Source organism: Sardina pilchardus, chromosome 9 (genome assembly GCF_963854185.1).
Source record: "Sardina pilchardus chromosome 9, fSarPil1.1, whole genome shotgun sequence".
In the NCBI taxonomy this organism is placed as follows: domain Eukaryota; kingdom Metazoa; phylum Chordata; class Actinopteri; order Clupeiformes; family Clupeidae; genus Sardina; species Sardina pilchardus.
In genome coordinates this window covers 25,246,038-25,270,738 of record NC_085002.1, presented here as the reverse complement: position 1 = coordinate 25,270,738, position 24,701 = coordinate 25,246,038, and the positions used below count along the sequence as shown (strand labels likewise).

The following is a 24,701-nucleotide window of genomic DNA, read 5'->3' as shown; positions in this document are numbered from 1 at the left end:
CTCCTCTTCAAGCCAGAAAAAAACCTCTTTCTTGTGGAATCCTTGTGGAACCTTTTAAAAAGTATCCCTTGTAGTGAAAGAATCTTTATAGAAAGCTTTGTTAAAAAGAAAGAGAAGATCTCAAAGATGTGTCTAATGTTGTACTGAACCTGAGTCTGATTATTACCACATTAGGCTACTGAAGATATCGACTACTGAACAAAGGCATCTCAAGTGTAATTTCAAGCTGCAATTGTTATAACCAAATAGCAGCTATTTACAAATGGATATTCCATATCATTATCTGACTTCACAAATTAAACAAAAGAAACACAAACTGTGAGTTGGCTGACTTTGATCTTTGACTTTGGGCATGACGCACACAGTAGAGGGAGTGTTGCTTTGAAGGTTTCTTACAGCTGGAGAAATTGTGGCTGTAATGTGTCAGTGTTTTGGTAACAAAGGCTGCTGATTGAATTGGCCGCTGATTAATTGTGAAGACCTACTTGATGTCTGATCAGTGTGTGATTTTGGTGAGATGAGGGTTGGGCAATTGAATGCCGAGTGTCCGGTCAAGATGGCTTCGACATCTTCTCTCCTGTTCTTGTTTGTCTTTTCTCTGTGTTTGTCTTTTTGTTTATTTCCTTTTTTCATAACTAAGTTATTCATGCCAGCTGTATGTGCCAGCCAGGCTTAAAGATACTGCAACCCAGCCATGTGTGAGAATACAGCGAGAAGCATGGGTGTTTGGACACATTCTCAGTTGTCTTGCAGGGCCATCGAAAAGATGCAGACGTTGTGTTGTGCGAAATATTATGTTGTGTAGGCAGTGCCTGGTGTCCATGGTGAGGTCATCTTCCTGTAAACAAACAGGGAAGTTATGCAGTATCATTAAACATGGACTTGGAGGGGCAAGAGTTGCTGTTAATTTTCACCTCACTGTTAAAGGACTCACTGATGACCTCATGGGCCTGTGACAGATAGAGTACATCAAAGCTTTCTCAGCTCAATAGAAAATGAATAATTCGTTTCTATGGCTGCATTAGCCTATAGCTACTTTTGTGAGAGACGAATGCAACAGAATATGAAATTACAGCCTTATCCATTTTGATATAGAAGCTGTGACGGCTCAATCATCGCAAAGGATAACTCAATCAGCAACTGATTGGGCCATTAAACTACTTACTGGACCCAAGCTGTTCTTTATGCCAATATCCATGCCACTCTAATTCACTGTCTGTAATCATCACTGTTTATCTTTAATGTCTTCGTGATTTATAAAGAGTTGAGCTTATACTACACACAAATTGTGAAGTCATACGCTAATGCAAGTGGAGACTGAGGCAGAGTCTGATCAGGTCTGTGTTTAGTGGTTGAAGGGAGTGACTGCGATTTCTCATAGTGACAGCTGAGGTAAGAACAAATACAGCAGCTCGCACTTGAACAGTTCAGGCCCTGAATACATAAAGTGAGATATGTGTACAACGTCAAAGCTCCTTCATACAAAAAAATATCTGATTCAAACAGAAACCCTAAAGAGAAAGCGCTAGTGGTTTGTCCCCACTTAACCCAGCTTTGATTAAAACCAGGATAAAATCAAATCACTAAGGACCTTCTGAGAGATACATGTTTATTTGCCCCCTCTCTCTCTCTCTCTCACACACACTCTCTCTCTCTCTCACACACACACACACACACACACACACGCTCTCTCCGTTCCTCCCTCACTGCTTCTGTCCCTCCCTCTTTCTCTCCCTCTATCGCTCCTCGGACAGCGCATATTCGCTCGTATTGCCTATCAGAGAACAAGACAGAAAACGACAGGGCTGTTCAAGGATTGCACTGACTTGCTTGCGGTGTCCCGCGGAACATCAATGTTCCACACCTGGACGGGTGCTTGACAGGTAAGTTTGAAGCGAAATATATTATTTACATAGATTGCCATGTCAGAAACTGGTTGTAGAAGACCAGTTTACTCAGCCTCGCCACGGGACTGTGGAGCTTGCGTTTTTAAAAACCTGTTTCGCCAGCAAATTGTTGCTCCGTTGCAATGGTGTTGGCTAAAACCAATTCCTTTGTCATTTTTCGCGATGTAAGTAGTGTTTAAGCAAGATTGCACAAAGGTTTCTTTCGTTGTGATTTCAATTCGGCTGTCAGGTATATAATTGGACTATTTTGCATGACGTGGTTTGGTTTTTCCAAGGGATAGGTGAAATCGCCTTTATAACCTTCGTTTTGCATAGTGGAAATTGACTTGCTTCCGGACGAAATGCTGGACTGAAGGTGGTTGTGAAGCTATAGACTAAGATGTGGCCATGCTTTGCACAACCTAATCTGTAGTGGTAAGGAAATGGCTTAAACATATCATGGATACGGACAGGGATGGGATAGAAATAAAAATGTGTGCTTGGAATGTGACGCGATGGCACGCCAGCGGTCAGTTGTTGAAGTCAAGGAGGAGAGACCCTTCAGTATGGCACATCACACGGTGATGGCTCAGCTGTTTCCTTGACAGCTCCTACCTCCCTAAGAGCCAGGCAACTGTCTTATAATAACCAAATGTGCATGGCGAAGCGGTTTGCCTATTAAGGGTACGGAATGAGCGGGCCGGACTTGGTGACATTCTTAGCGTACGGATGTTTAATGGGCAGAGGAGAGTTGAGCGTGTAGTAGCAGCAGCATAAAAAAGGCTGAGCACACATTATGTCATCGCATGAGGAGGAGAATTGCCGCGCCACAGACCTTACGTAAATTAAAGATAAGTAGATCTGCGCCATTTATTGTGCGAGGCTTTGAGCGCATTTGGAGATTCGCTGCCATATAACGCTATTGTGCTATCACTCCCAAGCCATGTATTCGAATTACAAGTACAGAAGCATGTACTGACTCTGTAGGATCTTTGTAGCCTCTACATAAATGATCATGCAGAATAGGCTACTTAACTGGAGAGTGCCGTCAGCTCCAACTCTGTGCTGGTTTCATTTCACCCATAGCTTAGGGCGCACCTGCACACTTGTTTACGCTTCCTTGTGTGCTCTTCAGAGGTAAAACCTCTGTAGGTGCTACACTAACTGTGTGTTGAGGCCATGCAGGTGTTTGCTAAGAGGCTGCGTCGCGGCCTTGAATTGGCCTGCATTTTCGTATGGCTGATGCTGAAACATCTGGCGAAGGTGTTTAAAGGGCAAGAAGTCCAACTGAGCACCCATTTACAGTATGTCTTTTTACACTGTGAGAGCCTGAGGGCGCTTCAGTTTGACTCTAAAATTGTGCTGACTGCAAACCCGACAAGTGTTTCTGTCTGTTGTTTGAGGTGCTCAGGGGTGCTTCAACGGGATACATTTCAGTCCTACAACGTCCGACAAACCTCTCCCATTGATCTGTGGCATGTGTCACATAGTATAACATTTACACCCTTCCCTTCACTACACATGCTCTCGCCCGAGGTCACTCAGGCAGGAAGAGCAGAAGTGGGCTGATTGTTTTTATTCTCTCTCTCTCTCTCTCGCTCTCTCTCTCTCTGTCACATACACAAACACACACATTCACACACACACACACACACACACACACACACACACACACACACACACACACACACACACACAGGCTCTCTCTCTTCTGTCTCTCAGTCTCTCTCTTAACATCCTTCCATCATCATGCCATGTTTATTATTGACATCATTCTCTTTTCCGTGTCATCCTCAGCCTACCTCGTGTCTTTCGTTCCCTCGCTCTCCCTGTCCTGCCACCCTATCCCCGTAACGGACTGAAACATATCTCATCCACACCCACTTGTCATTTACATGAACAGAGAGCCTTCCGGCAGAGGGAATCTCCTGTCTCTCTCTCTGCCTTAGGGCAAGGGCGGGCACAGATGGAGAGCAGCAGTGAGCTCCCTCCCTCACCCCCCATCACCCCCCCCCGGGCACTGTGGTCAAGGTGGTGACTAATGGTATTCCATGCCACCTGTCATGGCGCCTTGGGATCGATTTGCCCTGACACTTTTTGGTGGAATTCGTCTCAGCCCAGCTGGCAGGGCAAATTGGAAATGTCTACTGAAACTTGGGCTCTGTCAGGGAGCCGCCGCAGTCCACTTATTTGATATTTGCTCTCGAGCAGCTCTGGAAGCCATGCCAACATACTGATATCCATACACACATGAAAGCGCCTGTTAGACACAGTATGCACACACACATGCACACACACACACACACACACACACACACACACATACACATGGACATTAAAAACACATGTGCCTCAGATATCCTCACATACATCCTTTACATAGCAGTAAATTATGATACACAACACACATGCACACAAACACACACACGCACATTCTCAAGCGTGCAGGCATTCCTAGTTGTAAACACACACACATACACACACACACACACACACACTAATTCCTTGTCTGTTTCTTTTCCCGTGCTGACAGGTTCACACCCCCCCTCTGTCATCTGAGTGCATAGTGTATGCAAACTCAAACACACACACGCCCACACACCCACACACATACACTCACACACACACACACACAAGCTCACGCCCTCTTGAACACCTGTAAGTACCTCGAGGGAGGCGGACTCTGTCAGGCTCTGACAAAGTCACTCTGTCGGCTGAAAGTCAGCCAAAGCCCCTCGTCTGTCAGTCTGTCGGCCTGTCTGCCTACAGGCCCACAGTGGACGGACGCAGACCAATCTGGAGGGGATTATAAGAGAGGGGATTGGCTCTGGCTAGACCCTGTCAAAATAGCCACCATAATTATTAGCTATTGTTTCAGAGCCACTAAAGGCCCAACAACACTGGCTGAATGAATGTAAACAGCAACATGTTTATGAGGATGTTTTGCTTGTGTGTCTGTGTACAGTATGTGTATGTATGTGTGTTGATGTGAGTGTAAGGGTGGTTTTTGTTGTCTCTCCTTTTGCGTTGAAGTGTTTTTGGTTTGTGTGTGTGTACTGTATGCATGCTGGGAAGCCTGGGATGTGTGTATTTGTGTGTCAGTGTGTGTTGGTGTATGTGTGTGTTACGTTCTCGGGGCTTGCTCTGACACATCCTGGAATGAAAATAGCGTAACCTTTGCCCTCTCAGTCTCGCATGTCTTTGTGACAGAAGTTATGTCAGTGTTGAAAATGTGGGCGCCTCCACTGCTGGTTTCACAATGGCAGCTTACACACTCAACAACAACCCCCCATCAAATAAAGCTTAAATCGCTTCGCTTCCTTTTAACCATGCATAGCGTTGGTGATGTTTATGACAGCCGTGGTGAGTGACATTTGTGTTGGCTAATGTCAGTGCCTTTAAAAGCTGCTACTATCCGAGGCTGGGTGGACTGCAGGCTCTGCCTCAATGTATTCTGTGGCTGTTGTCAGAGCTATCACTCTTAATAAACGTAGACCGTTTCACCAGTTTCATCACAGAAAGAATTGTCTTGTGGGCAGAGGGTGACAGCTTTATATTATTGCCCTCTGGTTCACACATTTGTAATGATGTAAAACAAACTCTTTTCTCGGTCCTTGAAATCCTTAGATGTTTACTTGAGGATAGCACCAGCTGGATTGTAAAACATTGTTAGCATTCCTGAAATGTGATGCTTTAGAATTTTCTTTTTAAAAGTGTGACTCATGCTGTGTTGTTCATGTGATGAAGTCGATGGTGTGTTATTTTGCGTCCGGCTCTGTTTGATATTCCTTATGTAAACAAAACACTGCAGCAGCTTGCCATGATATTTTTTTGTGCATTTCCAGGCGTTATCATCAGGGCTGTTCAGCTGAAGATTTCCCTGTGAAATCCCTTCTTCTAATTTACATAGCCTTTGTAGCTCCAGAGCTACGCTAATGGATTTTTTTTTTTTTTTACCTAGGAAACCTTAAGCAGAAGGTTTTCCTCCAAGCAAAGGCAAGCAAAAGCATGCGTCAGGGAATGTAATGTGTAGGATGGCCTGCACCATAGAGGGAAAAGGCAGCAGCAGCCGTATTTGAAGGTAGCCTCATCAATTCAAGAAAGATGGCCGCCTTTCCACACAGAAAGTCTCGACAATGCAATGAGTTGCATATTTGATATGGTACTGCCTCAAAAACTCTGTAGCAATTGCAACAAAAGTGCATTCTTGTATAAGAATTGACTGCCTGCCTCCATTGTCAGGAATGATTTTACTATATTCATGTAGCTAGCTCATTGTGTTAGACACAGTCATTCCACATCTAAAGCTATGTGCTACTGTACGTGCCTTTGGCTGCCAGCGTGTGGCTCACGAGCTCAGTTTTCAGTGTGAGACATGGATACTCTTGGAGTTTTTTAACCTGATAGATTCGCTTGATAGCATCATAGCATCGATACAGTCAGTCACCCTAGAGCAGGGCACCCCAACGTGTTTTTTAGAGCAGAGAGTTGTAAACAAGAGTTTTCTTAAGTTTGCTCTCTGTTTTCCCGCAATCTTTCTTTTCACTGACATTTTATGAGCTGAACCAGTCGCTATCAACGTATCACTATCTACCACAATTGAATTAAATTCACACCAGTTAGCAATGTTGCTAGGCCAAATGAAGAGATTTCAGCCCACAAATCAATGTGATAGTGATTTTCATGTTAATGCCTAGGTCTCCATATGACTGTGTCTCCTGTTTTGACTTGTGAATTGTAAGGGCAGAGGCTTGAAGTCCTTGTTGGTAGCATCTGTGCCTGACAGCAACGGATGCCTTTCTGGGCATATCTTGACATACACCACCCTGGAAACAGACACGCCAGTGTGTCAATCAGAGCCGCACCACATAACCCCCCCCCCCCCCCCCCCCACATACACACACACACACACACACTCCCTGTGTGAGCTTCAAAGCTGCTGCCTGGTGTTTCAAGGTTTCTGCTGCCAAAGCTGTATGTGTGTGTGTGTGTGTGTGTGTGTGTGTGTGTGTGTGCTTGTGTGAGTGTTTGTGCTTTGTGTATTTACATAATTTACCTTATTAATGTAGGTGCATTCCTATACATGTCTGCATATGCATCCTCAGGTATTGCGTTTATGACTATATGTGACCTTGCTCTGTAAATATCCACATGTTTATGTGTGGATGTATACAGGATGCGGGGGGAGTTTGCTAAGGAATCCAGTTTGTAGTATACGGTTTACATGTCAGCTAACATGCTTGTTACTGTCATATTGACTTAATTAAACTGACTAACATTCATCACATCATTACACGTAAAGACACCAGGTGTGAATTTTCATGTGACATTTAAGTGAATCACACGCATAGGCCTATGCCGTTCCTCTAGTATGGTCAGATGAAATGGGTGAAAATAAACATAGCACTACACTTCTGTTTGAGTAGTCCTGTCTGTGATTAATTGGTGTTCATTTCGAGGTGCTATCACTAGGGGATTTCACAACGGCTAAGCCTATTTGTTATTACACTGCCTTGACGTGAGATTCAACAACAGTGCACAGTTGGCTAGCGGAAGTGGCAAATGCACTGCATGTTGCACCCAGAAAGCGTGTAGATAATACACATTCATATAGTGTATATAGTGTGTATATGTGTGACCATGATATTTGACACGAAATATAGTGTGACCATGATATTTGACACGAAATGTGGCTCAGTGCTTTTGAAAAAAATCTTCCTCCAAGCATCCTTCAGTGTTGGAATGAAGTCCCTGGTTTGTTTGTGTATGTGTGTTTGTGTGTGTGTGTGCGTGTGTGCGTGTGTCTGTGTCATGATATACATAATGTATAATGTTCTGTGGAATTTCTATATGTCCATGTATTAAGTTAATGTGTTAGTGCATGTTTATGTATACGTTTATCTATTGTGTGCGTGTCTGTGTGTGTGTTTGTTTACTGTATGTGAGAGTTGCTTCCTGAATCACAGCATAGGCCACGGATTCTCACATATATTTGCAACTCAAATCAGCAGACATCAATCAGTGCTACAGCGAGCGAGCACAACACAACAGGGAAAACCTGTCTTCCACAGTCAGTGTTTTCCCTCGCTTCAAGTCTTTCTTGCTCTCCATCTCTCTGTATCTCTCCATCCTTTCCAACTTCTACTTTCTCTTCTTCTCTCTATCCCTCCCTTTCCCTGTCCTTTTCCCCGTTCATCCCCCCTTCTCCATTTCTCTCTCTCTCTTCTCTCTCTCTGAGTGTTTACTCAAGCATCCTCTCTGACACCTCACCTCCATCCCTTGTGCTGGCACTTCATTTGAAATGCATCAGCAGCTGTGAGCCTGACGCTCGTGGGCAAGCCAATCATTACTGCGTATGAGTGCTATGCTGATGACCGCGCCAGCCGCTCGGCTCGCTAACGTTATTCATGGTGCTGGGTGTTATGCAGCCCAGCCCAGCCCAGGATGAAGCGAATGCCGAGACGTTAAGTTTTAATCTTTCTTTTGGGGGCGAGATCAGAGGTGGTGGTGGGAGTGAATGTGTGGTACGTGGCATGTGGGGGTCGGCGTTGTGGACGAGCGAGGGGCGGCGGCTGTCATCGCCGGTCCCCCCCGTCCCCCCGTCCCTGTGGAATGTTCCCCCGGCGTGTTGTTTGTGTAGACGGGCAAATCTGGTCACGTCGCAGACGGGAGGACAGGGCTGTGTGTGGCTCAGTGTTCAGCCACCACCCCTGAGTACAGACCCCACTAGCAGCAGCAACAGCAGCAGCTGAACAGCAGATTGGGGAAACGGATCTGTCCCGCATCCGCACCAGACTGGTGCCAGATCAGGACCAGATCTGGGGCTCCCCACAAAACTTTTGGGAGCAAACTACAAGCCTCATCCCTATAGCCTCATTCCAGGCCTACAGATTTCATTTCCTATTAAACCCCCACTGGCTTAAGCCATTAGTGGCAGGATTGTTGATGGCATTGTGATGTCCCTTGCGCGGCATAATTCAGAAGTTAATAAAGCGTGATGGAGTGATCCCATCTATCATCATCCCTTTTCTGCGGCCACTTTGTTGGTCCAAATTGAATATTTATTGATGAAGAAGAGGTGCCACTCCGACCAACACTGACTGAGGTGCTTATTTCAGTCCGGTGTGAAGGCTCTTTAAAATGTCATCGGAGACTTATGCTGTACGTTGAACATGATGAGGCCTCTAAAACAATCTAATACTTGGCCTCAAAGCATAAAGTAGCCTACTGTTGACGATATGTATGATGATGAAGTATCAAATGCTGATAGTCGCAAGCGGCTCGAGAGTTCTGTTGGAGCACGCTAAGAATGCTAACTATGACGATAACTGAAAGTGACCTCGACAATATCGGGTACTTCATCTTGTTATTTTGTGTGGATGTTGTCATCGATGCTGGCTAGAGCTATACTTTTTTGATGGTATCGTTTTTGTACTTATTGCTGTTGGTGTGAATGGCCCTTTACACATAATATAGTGTGAGTTGGTAAAGCAATAAACGATGGTAAGTTGGAAGTTGATAGCTGAGCCACTCTTGTTTTTGACACTTTTTGACGCTTTCCTTTTTCCCTCAACAACTCATGCCATGTCATGAGCCCTGGCTTCTCACATGCGTCTTCAACAAAAGCTCCTTTTTATGTCACAATGTTTCCCTCACCCCATAGACGTTGCCATGAAATCCCGTATCCATAACAAATGCACAGTATTTCATTTTTTTTTACAAGGCAGAAGAGGCCTCACTGCTGTCCTCACAGATTTGTCAGCTGACTGCTGGTTGACTTGCGAGGAGCTCGCAAATGACTGGATGCCTGCCAACCACGCAAGGGGGCCTGGGGACAACAAGCGTCACTCTCCTCCTGGTGCCCCTGCTACTCCCTAGCATGACTCCCACACTCACACCCTCTGTCATGCCACATCCAATTCCCCAGTCCTCACCTCCTCCTCCCACGGGGAGCTCTCCTGTGGTCAGTCTCTCCATGGCAGCTATTTTTAGCGCTGCTCTGAGGCAGTGTCTTGGTAATTATTGTTGGCAGCAGCTCTACAGTTTTTATATCTCCTATTAAATCAAGACCCCATGTCCTCTTCATCACTGTGAGATGCTAGAGATGGGAAGAGAAGGTATTCGTCACATATTTGTCATGGACTCATCAATTTGGGTCGGGGGCTCCCTTCATCAAACGCTTGTGACATGTTGGAAATAAAAAAAAAAATGGAATGAGTTTCAGTTTGTTATTTTTGGGGGCAGTTGAGTTGACACTGTAAACTGAAACCGCACCGAATCTGGAGAATCTTTCCCCGAAAGGGGAGCGAGCAGTCTAGAGAATTGTCCCGTTTGCAAAAGATCTGGGCGCTGGCATTTTGGCACCGGTACGCTGTGGCGTTGCCAGATCTGGGCCAGATCTGCCGTCCAGTCTGCCTGGCCACATGACATTGTCCTTCTTGAAGGAGAGCGAGCCACAGAGGCCCTGGCTTATCGGAGCTGCACCGCTCTGTTTACCCCTCTGCAGTGAGTCAGCACTTCTGGAGGAATTCCTTCCCCAGTCACTCCTAAATGTGGAAAGGAGCCCTCCCTGCAGGATCCACTCCTCATCAGCCGCCCCCACATAGTCAGTTACTATCTCACATCGTCTCACACGCCCTCCTCCTCCTCCTCCTCCTCCTCCTTCCCGACTCCGACTCTTTCTGGTCTCCTCCTTCTATCCATCCCTCTCTCCTCTGCTAAACAAACCTTGCCTATATCCTAAAGGGAGCAGCCTTGCTTGGCTCTCTTCCACACCGTGGCTGGCATGTGTGTGGCTGGCTAGTGTGTATGCTCCATGCTTCGTTGTCTTTAACTATGCTGACGGTGCACTTCTCCCAGCCTTCTCCCGGTTCTATTCATAGATTGGGGAATATCCTGGCTGTTCTGCGCTGGTGGTACTACAGTAGTCTAAGCTAGCTTTATTGTTGGTGGGAGGGTGCGCGCGCGTGCATGCTGCCAAGCGGTTCCAGGCTTATGAGGATAGGTGTGCAAGCTTGGGGGATGAAAGCTTGTCTTTGTGGCTGTCTTGCGTTTGAAGTCGGTCTTGCTAGAGCTGCAGGTTTAAGAGAAAGGATTTCGCGTTCTTCGCACAGAACCGCACTGTAAAAGAAGGGAAGAAAACGATGAAGAGGGGTTGGGGACGTACAGGATTTAATTACCTTGTCAGAAGATAAAAGAATCACAAGTCTCTCATTGGCCCCTGTGTGTAAACAGGGACATTTGATTACTGCCGTCGCATGTTTTTGTTTAAGAGACCCTAAGGAGCTCCACAGGGTAGACGCAGCCAATCCTCCTCGGTGTGCAGGTTATACGACTGAGCTGCAAGACACAACATGATGGCGCGCTGTAATTGGATGGCGGGGCCGAGGAGTCATACGCTAGGAGTTGTTCTCCATCGGGCTTCCCACCAGATAGCTGGGCTTGTTTTCGCACAGCGGTGTCTGTCGAGGATGTTTGTTGTTTCGTGCAATCGCGGCGACTCCCCGTCCCTTTGGGGTTGCTGTGCGGCGCACAAACTGGCTCAACTGGTTCTATCGAGAGCTCCTCTGTACAGTAGAGTTCTCTGTTCTCGTCTATTGGCCAATGATGAGATCTCCTGTGGATTGAGGGAATTGGTAATAGAAAGCCAAGTTGCACAATTTTGACAGCACATGAACTCTCTTCTCTCTACAGTAGGCCTACATGATTTAAAAAGTCTATTTTTTTTCTCAAGACTGTCATCTTTTTTTTATGCTAATGTGCTTAGTTCACATCCTCTGCTAATACTTTCATTCCCCCGTTAATAGCAAGGAGCTACGTCTCATCCTGATGTGGTCTGGCATTTCACGAGGACCCATCACCCCTTTTCTATACTAATGTTACTGAAAGCTGCGGAACCATGGCTGTCTTTTGATGTGCTATCCTCAGAACATTTCTTAATGCATTGCTTAAAGAAACGAGCTGGGTGTTATTATGTTTCTTGTGTAAAGCTTATCACACAATTGCTGTAGCAACTGTATTGCTACAGTATGTGTGATTATGCTTTACACACATAAAGTATAGTATAGCGCATACACTATTTTAGCACTGTGTGTGTGTGTTTGCTCAGTGCTAGATGCTGGCAAATGTAAATGAGCTGAAAAAAGAGATGATTTTCTCGAGCTGTCTCCATGGCCTCAACCTTACGCTGCCTTGTTGGCGTTACAAATTGCAGCTGAAGCCCTTAAGTTTTCTTTTCCTCACAAATCAACCTCAGCAGCAGGTTCTCTAATGAACCACATAACTTGATTAAAACAGGGCCAGAAAGCCTTCATCACATTAGATTAACAAGCTGCTTTGTCTGTGTGAAGCCTTTTTTATTTTAGCTCAGAGGTGTGAATGGAGGTATGTAGTATTTCAAGGTTGTGTCAGTGTGGTGTGCCTGTTGATTTTCACTGTTTTGTTGTTGTTGTGATTGCTCGGCGCTGTGAGGAAATGGCACGTCTCCCTGCACTGGCACCTGCATGCCAAGCCGCAAGCACGCGCTCCAAAATAAGCCTCTCGCCATGGCGTCATCCACACCCGTCGCCCCACGCGAGGCTACTCTCTGGCACATGTCTACGGTGGCTGAGAAGGAGCAATATTAGCAACGCGCCATTTCCATTACGTTGCGATCCGCAGTCACATTAAATGCGGCTAGCTCATTAGCAGCGCATTGATTTCTTAATGAGGCCGTTTTAACGGTGGTCATTTGGCGGAGTCCTCTGGTGGCTTTACAGCGCTCGACTTCCTCGGGCTGTCATCTCTGCACTAGCCTTTTTTTTTTTTGCGGCTAATCACTGTTATCTCCGAGCCCATCGTTCCGGCCCAAGCACATAATCTCAGTGACCTTAAAGAATGGCTGTGGGTCTGACTTGTGGTGCCAGCTCTTTTGTGGAATCACTGCTATTGACTCGCCTTTTGTGGACTCTTCAGACTAAGACGCATGACACTACCCTCTCGCACAGTTCTGGCTGCTTAACCCCTCTCTTTCAAGGCATTGATTGCTGCCACACTGGCTCTATATCCGGCTGCATGGGCGTATGTGCGTGCCATTGACAGTGTGATGTGATCTTCTATATACTTGCCCCCGTAGTAGGCTAGTTAGTTACTCTCCGGCTGAGCAGTGATCCTAATAAGGAGATGAATGGTGCTTTACACATCGAGCCAGAACGGGAGCCTTGCCCAAGCGCTGCCTGATCAGAAAGAAGCCTGTGTTTCTCTTTCTTTGTCTCTCCTCTCTCTCCATCTCTCTCTCTCTTTCTCCCTCTCCTTCTCTCTCTCTCTCTCCCTCTCTGTCTATCTCTATCTACAGTATGTATGTATCAATCTATCTATCCACCCACCCACCCATCTATCCATCTATCTATCAGTCCTATCTATCTATCTATCTATCTATCTATCTGTATGTATGTGTGCCTGTCTATAAAAATCCATTGTCCATAGGCAGTCATCTCTCCAGAATCATTAATCATTTTCTCTGTGCTTTTTTGCATTCCCGCTTCCCTCCCCTCTGCCCAAGGCTAGCCCCACAGGCATGCTACGTTCCCAGAGGCCAGCCGGACTGGGCCTAGCGATGGGAAAAGCAGGGAAAGCCAGAGAAGAAAATGAAAGGTCAAAGACTGAATGAAATAATGTTTCCATGAGCTACCAAGCCTCTCGCCTCGCTCATCCTGGGAATTAGAGAGACTAATGGGTACCAGTGAGTAGACAGGAGGGAGGGAGAGAGAGAAAGAGAGAGAGAGAGAGAGAGAGAGAGAGAGAGAGAGAGAGTGAGCAAAAGACAGATAGAGGAGCGGTATGGGAGAGAAGCAGGAGAGAGAGAAGAAAAGAGGAGTCAGTAAGATAGTGACACAGAAGAAAGAAAGAGAGAGAGAGAGCTAGGGGAGATATACTGTAGAATCCCATAAAAAGCTGTCAAAAATGACAGTCTCCCTGGAAGAAGTCATTGTTCCCATTCAATAGTGTCCTCTCTGTCAGCATCAGCCTGGATGCAGTCAATGTGCCCATCTGAAGCCAATCAGATTTAGCTAGTCACCAGCCAATCAGAGATTGTGCACATATTGTGTGTATTGTGTGTGTGTCTGTGTGTGTGTGTGTGTGTGTGTGTGTGTGTGTGCGTGTGTGTGTGTGTGTGTGTGTGTGTGTGTGTGTGTGTGTGTGTGTGTGTGTTACAGATATGGTTCTGTTTGTCCTAATATCTTGCCTATAATTATCAGTACAATTTATTCAGTCCTTCCTTCCTTCCCTCCTTCCTTTATTCATTAATTCATTCATTCATTCCTTCAATCATTCATTCAGTCATTCATTCTTTCATTCATTCATTCATGTCTGTTGTTCTCTGAGCAGGAGGTACAATTTGTCATTGTTGTGATGCTTTGATAACAGTGATGAGAACTGAAAGCCCTTTACCTGAGAAAAGGCAGGTACTGTAGATGTCTCAGGACAAACCTTGGCCTCATTGGAATGCCACGCTAAACAGTACTGGTGGTCAGAGATTCTCAGTTTCAGTTCCTCATCATATCAGTCCTAATTATCATTTGGCTTCATGTCACCAAATGACAACCAATACCTGTGACTGAAAACCATGCACAATGTTAGACAAAGAACCAGAAAACCAAAGAAAGAAGCTCCAATTTCCCCCCCAAAAAACTGCCAAAACGAACTACTTAAAGGTGATGTTTATCCAGAATAGAAAATAGTTTAGGTGGCTGGCCCAGTGGCCAAACACTGTTCAACAGGGGAAGAGGCACTTGTGCTGATTTTCCAGAGGCATCTTAACATCAGGCCTTTGTTCCATTATGCATACATTCATTATGAATATTTTAGATCACAGCAGTCTTATAGCAGTCGTCACAGATTGCATGTTACTTCAAGACGTGATGGGAAAGCTGTGTCTCTCCTCGTCCTCCTGATCGACTGCAAACCATCCCCAGAATGCCTTTCTCTCTGATTGGGGTTTGGAGTAATTGTTTTTGACATGGGTGTTAAAAGTGCATCCCTGGGTTATTCATGAAAAGAGAATCCACGCTGACTCTCTCCATTCACGGCGTTAATGTGAACCTTGGCCTTGAGTAATTATGGCGGTTGTTACTCTGTGATGAAGGAGGTTTTGCCACCGGGTCAGTTTTATTATACCACTCTCCCTCTGCTCCCAACCGTGCCACTCTGTGCAGTTAATTATGCCACAGAGGGAATATTTAGTAAACATTAAAAGGAGACATGTTTTTATAGTCTGCACGGGCACACTACCGTGTTCTTCTGTCCTTATTTGGGATTGCATTTGCTGCGACTCAGACGAGTGAATTAGACGATTTGTGTGTGTCATTGTGTGTGTGTCTGTGTGTATGTGTGTCTATGTGTGTCTGTATGTGTGTGTGGGTGTGTGTCAGGGTGTGTGTGTGTGTGTGTGTGTGTGCCTATAAAGCACTTTCAGGCATGGAGATTAATTAAGGAGACCTTATCGTGGCATTGCGGGACTGGGAAAGGGCCGTGGAGACAAGTCGAATTTAATTTCAGCCGAGAGCTTTATTTTCAGGAACCGTACGGAAAGGCAGTTTGAAAAGGCCGTTCGCGTCGGGGATTGGGGCGTTTGTTTTTTGGAAAGAGTTTTCTGAGACTCCACCTAGGCGTGCAATCAAATAGCCCGCAGGCACGCTGATGTTTGAATCAACACCGGCGGCCATAGTCTCTGCCTAGCCAGAATACAGCAACCAAAGTTACGTGAGAAAACCGGTTGAGTGCAGATATGCATTTCCACATAAACGCTCCCCCTGTTTACTGGGGTCATGACACATGTCATCTCATCATTAAGTGGAGATAGGAATGTGCAGTAAGTAGTCTGTGCTGTGCCAGTGATAGGTTGAAATGAGATGGCTGCTCAGGTTATAAACCTGAGTGGAGAAGCACACAAATAGCGGACAGCTCAGTGGCTGTGTGTGTCTGCTTATCGTCCTCCAGCCTGGGCTGTCTCCAAATGGGTCTCGATAGCGAGTGGCACTCATTGGAAAGGCCTTGTGCTCCCCCCCCCCCCCCACCAACCCACCCCATCCCATCTGAATTAAATTGAATAAAGCCTTATCTCGGTTCTTAAGGCGGCACAGGAGGGAATGTTTCCATGGAGCCCTGGATCCCCTGCCTACCCGTGTCCGTCCGCCTGTACGTTTCCACAGCAACCGGGCCGGCTTTCAGCTTATGCTCGGCCCAATGAGTGCTTGTCCCGGGCGTGTTGTCAGTTGACGGTGGCTGCTGTGGCAGTTCAGACGGGAAGGGAGGTTTATTTGGCTCCTAGCGGTGAGGGACGGCCAGCAACAGTGACAGCTATAGCTGATCGGCTGTCGGGCTGAGCGCAGACTGCTCTGAGGAGAAGACAGACCCACAGAAGTCAGTCACTGCACTGGGTAGAGTTTTTTGTGAGACTTTGTTTGTGCGAGACTTTGTTCGGGCAGTGAAAGAGTGCATCTACTTCAGGATAATAGATGCTGGTGGTTCACTACTCAGTGCCCGTCTAACAGCATCTATACAGTAGATGCCAACATATCGCTTCTATTTATTACAGTGTCCATCACTAAACTAGCTAATGGATCAGAGGGATCTACATTAGAAAGACACTGCACTTTCAGCACAGCCTGGATGCTGTAATCTCATTAATCGTACATGATAAATATACCTCAGAGGGGACATTGATCACTGTGACCTGAGTGACCATCAGTCTCTACTTTGTTTACAACCGGACAGGTACTTGAATGGAAACAGACCTCAAGTCGTCCTCTAAATTGCACTGTAATGACTGTTCAATCATTGACCTCTGAGCAGATAGCACACTCTGGGGACCGTTCAGACGGGGATTTATTCTAAAGTTCCTACAGATTGCCAAGATGGCAACTCAAAATGAGTTTTATGGAGCAAAGTCACCTCTTTTGGAGTATGCAAATTGAAATATAACCACCTATAAACAAATCAGCTAAGATTCCGTTGGCAGTTGAGCAGCTGAACCAAGGTTAGCTCCCTCAAGAGACACAAGACACAGATGGCAGTGAGATATATAAGCTGTAATTAATTTTTACAGTCAAGGCATGACCACCAGGCAACATGTTAGGGCCGGGCGTTTACTCGATGTGTTATAACTTCATCACAGCTCTTTTCTCTGATCCATTAGAGATAGGTGCACATTAGTCATGGCGTCCACAGGCTGAATGGATAGAGGAATGAAATCAAATATCATAAAGCATAAAGTGATTAGCAGGCCATTTCAGGACGTTCGGAGCCCAGCTCTTCCCAGCACGCATTGGGTGCAGCTGGGGCTGAGTTTCTAGCATTATTGTTTCCCACTAACAGGCGCATTAGCTTTAAGTGGGGTTGATTGACATTTAGGCTAGGTGCCCCTAGCCAGACTCTGTGATACTAATGCACTGCTGGCATGGATAGCACAGCGTAAGCAGTAGCGAGGCATCCGGGCTAATTCACAGGCCCGCGAGAGATGAGCAACATCCTGTCTTTACCCATAAGCCACCTCTGAGCATTTGTCACGCTGGACACATTGTGACCTCAGATTGCTGCTGGCAACAGATGCTTTCTTTGAGGCGACATGCAAGTGACCTCTTGTTACACTTTTATTTGTTATGGCTCTTGCGTTCTATGGCTTTTATCCAAAGCATCCTACAATAATGACTATAAACATTATAAAAATAATAGTGGTTGTAAATATATGAAAACCATTACCATGAATTAATTAAATGTACAACTCACACCACCTTACAAATTGCCCTATAGCATCCGATTCTGTAGCGATTCTAGCACTGTCTAGCACAGTCTGGTCTAGCCTGGGTGTTCCCATGCTGCCTTGCGCATGATTTGATTCACGCTGCTAAGGCAGCCTGGAAACTAACGCCCTCATTTTTGCCTCAGATAGGGGACCAATCACAGAAGAGGAAGGAAAGCAAGATGATGATGAGCTATGCACAGACGCATTTGATAGACATCCGTGGCGCCCAATAAACGGATCTGGGCATTTTTTTTTAAATATGAGAAAATGAATGTTCGATTCCCAGACCACGTCTCATTGAGAAGTGGTGCCGTTAGCCAGGCTAGTCCTGGTCCTGCTCTGGATTAGTTCTGCGGGTTCTGTTTGGTGAAAAATCTGAATCTAAAAAAGTTCCACAGTTTCATCTATTTGCCAGTCATTTGAACCATGGTTAGTGTTGACAGCCAAGAGCTGAGAGCCTTGAAATACCAGTCATTTTTGACAAGCATGTCCAAATTTAAATTCTAACTTATCTGCATCACCTACATTTGTGCTCTGAATATGTAACAGGATTTTCTTGGGTTAAAGTGACAGCCCCGGTAATTACATCAATTTCCATAATTCTTCTTCTGATGCAGACTGGTGGGTGTCTTCATGATGCCATATGCTCCATCACTAACAGATCTGGCATTACGGTCTCCTCAGTTAGCTGATTACTCTGGGCAGGGGTGGGGGCGGGGGTCTTGCTGGCATAGATGCGGTGGCCAGGGTTTGGGAGATAGCAGGGTGGTTTGAGCAGCTTGCTTGAGCAGTCACATGCTGGCAATGGTCTGTTCTTAGCCCTGGCGTTCTTTGATGCCGACGAGACATTGTGATCATCAGTGCTGTCGCTGGATGGTGTTCATACAGATTTCATTATGCGCACATTTCTTCCTTTTAATTATTCTCTCTCTCTCTCTCTCTTTCTGTGTTATTATTCTCTATGTTTACCTCGTTCTGTCTTTCACAATGTATCTCTCTAGCCTGTTGCTTTATTCAGAATGATTCAGATGAATTTATTCAAGTTGGTACATGACAGGGCACAAGAGCATACAAATATCGTTTGTAAAAGTGGAGGGGCAGGCTCATAGCAGTGACGGAAAAGAGGAAGATGGGATTCCAAAGATCTTGCAGCAACATTTCCTCACTCTCTCCTCAGACAGACCCAATGGGAAGCCTCCCCACGCTGGGCTCAGGGCTGTTATTAGGGCGGTGACAGGAGGTACTTGTCACCCTCAACTTTCAAAAAAGTGCTGTTTGTTCCCCCCCAATATTATCATCTAAAAGACAGACAAATGCCAGCGACAGTTCTTCTGACCAGTGATTTGACCAGTGATTTTTGTTGCGGCCACACACAAAATAGCCTAAACAAAAACAAGATCTCAAAAAGGAATGCAGGTAGAAAGTACTGGAACAAATTGCAGTTATCATGTGCACGGGAGAGAGGCTACCACAGGTCTTACATGATTGTTGGTTTCTGGTGGCTTGCTAATCACTGAAGAAAGACTTAAGGTTATCAATATAATGAACATTCTGTCTGAAAACGAATGGAACTGCAGTCGCACAGTGCAGGCTATTCAGAGCAAAGTAAAATATTCAAACAGCAATATTGTGCGCTTTTCAGCTCGCAGTAATCAGCCCGGCCCCAAAACGCCACCGGCCCATCAGGAATTTGTGAATTCTCCCGACGCTCTCGATTATCACTCCGCTATTGATCACAGCAATGAGGAGCAGAATAGTGGCGGAGGACTCCCCTGTTGCTGCATCACCAGATGAGAAGGGCCTCAGAGTGCTACTTACAAGCCTACCTTACACTGACAGACTTTGACAAGATTTGGAAAAGATTCTTGAAAGATTGTAGTCTTTTGAGTAAAGCTTGAATGAGGGGCATTAGTTAAAAGACTACAATCTTTCAAGAATCTTTCCCAAATCTGGTCAAGTCTGTCAGTGTAAGGTATAGGCTTAACATGACTGGATAGTTCTACCATGGACTCCAGAGAGATTTAAAGTGGATAGTAGTGAAGGATCTTTGATGGACAACATTTTTTCCACAAATTTTGTGGAAAAAATGCCTTGGTTACCTTGGTTCAAGCCATTCGTGGTATAGAAAGCCTGCAGGAAGACTCAGCTCGATTTGCGGCAGTTCTCATTAATATTCAACTGCTAGCATTGTCCAAATGGACATAAAACCTACAGTACTAGGCTAGTGAGTGCATTAAATCTGTATAACATTGCACTTCCTTGAGTTGACAATAGTGTTTTACTTACGTAGTATTATCTGTCCCTGCCTGCCCCCTTCATGTGAGAATCCCATGACAAGTCAGATGAAAACTGAACTTTAAAGGTGAACTATGCCATTTTTGTAGCTTAATTTGCCTTTACTGATCAGCTTCGGAGACATTGGAATTGTTATTTGACTTATTTCAGGTTGAATGATGGCTGTCTCGCTTCCCCCTCGCTTCCCCAAAAGCGAAAACAGCGAAGAAATCGCCAAACCTGCATACAGTAGCTCCTCTTTAAAGGTGGACACTCTGCTGATGGGTTGTGTTGAGATGGAGGAGAGGGAATGATGTCCTTTCTCCTGACACTGATTACCATATCCTTAGCTCTTAGCTTCATTCATAATACGGTATCAAGGGAAATGCCCCCATCCAGGCACAGAATCCAAGGCCTTCTGAGTCATCTCAGGTAGAGATCCCATCAGTAGCTTTATGATGGGAAGGCCATCTGCATACTTCACAGGGGTGACTGAGGAAGGCAGATGCAAATCCAGGGTGTTAATGTACTAGATGACCAAGGGCAGTGGGGATAATAGGCCACCCTGTTTACCCTGCTCTGTAGTTCAGCCTCTCTCTCTCTCTCTCTCTCTCTCTCTCGTCTTGCTTGGTCTTGTTCTCTTGTTCTCTTTGTAGTCTCGCTCCATCCTGGTATCTTTGTCTCTCCTGGTCTCTTGTCTGTCTATATGCACCCCAGACACACTTACACACAAACGTGCTCTCTTGATCTCTTGTTCTTATTGTCTGGATGGGCAATGTTTAGATGGCCCGTCAGCCAATGAAATGATTGTGTGTGTGTGTATGTGTGTGTGTGTTAGCTTAGTCCCTGGGCACGAGGAGGACGGTGGGATTTTCGAGGTCATTTTCAAGCTGCCTTGCGCTTGTGTCAGCCAAGAGACCTCCCCCCCCTCTCTCTCTTTCTTTTTTCCCTCTCCCAGTCACAGACAGACGTGGCCGTGTGGAGAAACAGCCTTTCATTCAGCCCGGTCCCTTTCAGCCGGGCCACACCATGAAACGCGTGGCGCGCACCACGCTGCCAAAGGCAGGAACAAGAGAATGGGGGGATAAGAGAGAGAGAGAAGCGTGAAGGATGAAAGGTGTGTTTGTGCTTTGCCCGCGGATTGTCGGGTTGCCTCATGGCAAGCGTTGCAGTGTGTTGCCGTGTGTTGCCGTGCGTTTCCGTGATATACAATGGGGCTTTGTTTTTTTTTGTTGTTTTTGCTGTTTTTTCTGGAGGGCTGCCCGAGTTGTTGCCTGTCTCAAAGTCACTGGAGGCCCCACTGTGTAATGGAGTGTCTTTTGCTCCTGCGGGCGTACTAGAACGATCTGTGAGTGACAAGCTGTCAGTCATGTCTCCGGTTGTCAACAGCAATAGCGGCCAACCCCTCGAGCACACTCTTTCAAGGTGCTGATGACATTGTCTGCATGTCATTGTTTGCACAAGGCAGTTTAAGCAGGCACAGTGGAAGCAGCACCTGGAAAGGATCAACCACTGTTGGATCAACCACTGTTGATTTTTGGTTCAATGTAACATTTGAAAGACACTCACATCATCACAGTGTATTTAACTGATGCAGCCAGGGTGTAACATGTTCAGTCCAGTACTTTTCTGTGTTTTCTTTGTTTCTGTTATTGGTTTGTATGCCTTTAATCAGATAGGACAGAATAGAGAGAGAGAGAGAGAGAGAGAGAGAGAGAGAGAGAGAGAGAGAGAGAGAGAGAGAGAGAGATGGGCTGGTCACCGAGGTCCAGGCCTCTGTATTTTTTTCCAGTGTGTGAGCATGGCAGCTAAAGCCTAACTGAAGTAGAATCTTGTTAACTGTGATAAAGTCAACCAAACCAACTGCTGCAAAGTTAAAGGCCTATTAAAAGTCAAAATGACTGCATTTACATGATAATAATCATAGTAATAATAATACAAATTCAAAGGCCACTGCAGCGTGGAGCTAATTAAATTAAATTCAAAGAAACAACTTCCTCTCAAAACCTGCCATTAAAGGCACTTTGGCTGATTCCTGTATTCTCCAACCGTCTCAGATTGTTAATTCCTCTCAATAGCATTCTGTCCACTAACAATCACAGCATAACACAGAATCAAAGCCTTTTCCTTTTGGTGTTCCTGTAACATGACAAGGCACACAGAAACACTTCAATAACGTAATTGGACAATGACAGTTATTACTGCAGTGGCCCTCACAAAAGCAACCCAGAGGCCATAGCCAACCCCCCCACCCCCTTCCCCCTCTCTACCCAGTGTCCAGTGTTAGTCTATGTGCTTATGAGATCCTCGTTTTTGGAAAACTCTGTATAATCTTGATATGAATGCTGTAGCCTCTTGTGCCAGGGTGCCCCTTATTGCTGTGGCACAGCAGGCAGAGTAAACCTGTCGCAGTGCCAAGGTCAGGGCTTCAGTCGCCATGGAGAAACATGCTGATCAAAATGATTGATTATTCACTAGTGCCCCCCCCCCCCACTCTGCCACAGGCAAATATTTCAAGGATGCACCCTGGCTATACCATTGTTTTACCATAATTGTGTAGATATAGAGGGTCTAGGTTTCTCAACACAGTTTAGATAAAGACTCTGTGGCTGATGGATTTATAGATGTGAATGTAACCTATGCAAGATCTGACACACAGATCAAATAAATGTTCTACTAAAAGAGTGTTAGATACACTTTCCATAACATGCAAATGTCTGCGGTTGTGTTTCATGCAGTCCATGGTTTTAGGCCTTGTTTATTCTTAAAATGTACAGATAAATCACTGGCACAGGCTTTCTCTTTGCTACGGGCTTAAAGTGTTTAACTTGTTTTAAATTCACCTAAAAGATATTTCAAGTCAGGGATATTTGTCACATTTACTGCAGGTTTTTAAAATGCATGACAAAGCTCCTCTGTCTTGTTAGGGCGACTCGGGGTGTGAAACGTTGCCTATGATTCAGGAAGACAGCCTTGGCCTAGTATGCAGGAAGATAGATTATTCATGATAGATTAGCAATGCAGGAGAGCCAAAAATGACGCTTTAATGTCTGATTTGAATATTCTCCAAAAAAAGACAACCCTTGGTGGACAGACGAAATAGAAAAAGGACAATCCATCAGCAGAAGGGGAGGAAGCTGCGAGGAGGAGGAGGAGGAAAACGATTAAACACGAAAACACGTCTGCCATCCTCTCTGCCATAGCTGCGCTGGTCCGGCAGCTAAGGTCTTTACCTACCCTGAGAGACAGAGCGAGAGGGAGGGAGATAGAGAAGAGAGAGCGAGAGATTGAGAGAGAGTGAGAGAGAGAGAGAGATTGAGAGAGAGAGAGGAGAGAGAGGAGAGAGAGGATTATGGGTAGTTGTTGTGTGGCAGCTTGTGCTTTTTTCTCCCCCTGAGCCCTGTGATCTGAAAGCGTGGCATACTTCCCTCCCCGGTGACACTTGTCATACCCAGCTGCACACAGCCATTTGTCTGTCTGTTTGTTTATTTATTTTTTGTGTGCCGCTTACTTCTGAAGTTTTAATGACTTGGCAAAGAGGACATGCTCAGCAAATGGCAAGGATTCCAAGTGAGATACAGTACAACATCATTCCCGTCGGTGGTGAGGCTGGGGAGAGGTGATGCAATGCACTGTGTTGCGAGGCGGGAGACCGGGGAGGTTCAGCGAAGCCATAGCTGTGTTGTCTAGGCGATGTTTACTGTATTAGCTCTAACCTCAGTTTGTAATGTAAGCTTAATGGAAGACACAAAACCTGACGACGGCTAACCTGCACACTACACCATACTGTGTAGTTTGTGTGTGTGTGTGTGTGTGTGTGTGTGTGTGTGTGTGTCTGTGTAGTTTGTGTGCGTGTGTGTGTGTGTGTGTGTGTGTGTGTGTGTGTGTGTGTGTGTGTGTGTGTGTGTGTGTGTGTGTGTGTGTGTGTGTGATGTGATTCATGGTGATATGAGTGTGGTGGTATGTGGGTCTGATCAGCTGAAGATAAGGGTGTACCACAGAGGTACTCTGTAGCCTCATGAACCATAATATTGACTGTGTTTTGCAAGGCTCCTCCTCTATTCCACAAAGTACTGAAGCGAAGCGAAAGTGAGCGGAAGTACTCTAGACGGCAAAAGCCAGGCTACTCAATAGGCAGACTCCAGTCCGCATCCGGACCCAAACAGCATTGAATACGGACCGTCACCTATAGCCTAATCACTATGCTGATTTACTCAACCAACCAACCTACATTTGCATGCAGGGGTGGAAATAAAAATTTGAAAATGCGAAAATGCGATTTCTGGTCATATTCACCAGCCACTCAATGCTAAAATATGACTTTGTGTCTGAAATCTACCAGCCACTCTCACATTTTACCAGCATTTGGCTGGTGGCTGGTGCTAATTTCCATCCCTGTTTGCATGTAACTGTCCGACTAACGATTGATTCCACGTTGTTGTTTTTTTTTAGTTCTACTCATCCTCTTCTGTTGAGAGAAGTGGAGAGTTAGGTCCAATCACAGCAACTGTAGCAACATATATCAGGGCACTAGCATCATCCTCTAGATGTCTAGTACTCAGGTGATTGATTGCAAGCTGTAGCCTGCAGACAAATGCTTTCAAACTGAACTATTGACATTTTTCCTTCTGAGAGTGTGAAAATGGCTTGCTCAAAATTGACCAACAGCAAGAAAAAAATCGTTGATTATGAGAAGGGGAGAGGAAAATAGGCCTGGCTGGCAGCATTAAATGCGTCAATGGCGATGAGTTTTAGGAGCG

The 24,701-nt window shown here is 45.6% G+C and overlaps 1 protein-coding gene across 1 annotated transcript in view; it reads left to right on the top strand.

The window, feature by feature from the left end:
* The first annotated feature begins 1,745 nt into the window (after nucleotides 1–1,745).
* Nucleotides 1,746–24,701, top strand: part of LOC134091754 (band 4.1-like protein 1) — a 92,245-nt gene continuing 69,289 nt past the window's right edge. The window contains exon 1 of the mRNA XM_062544396.1: nucleotides 1,746–1,883. The gene's annotated coding sequence lies outside the window, so the exon portion shown is untranslated. The remainder of the gene's footprint in view (nucleotides 1,884–24,701) is intronic.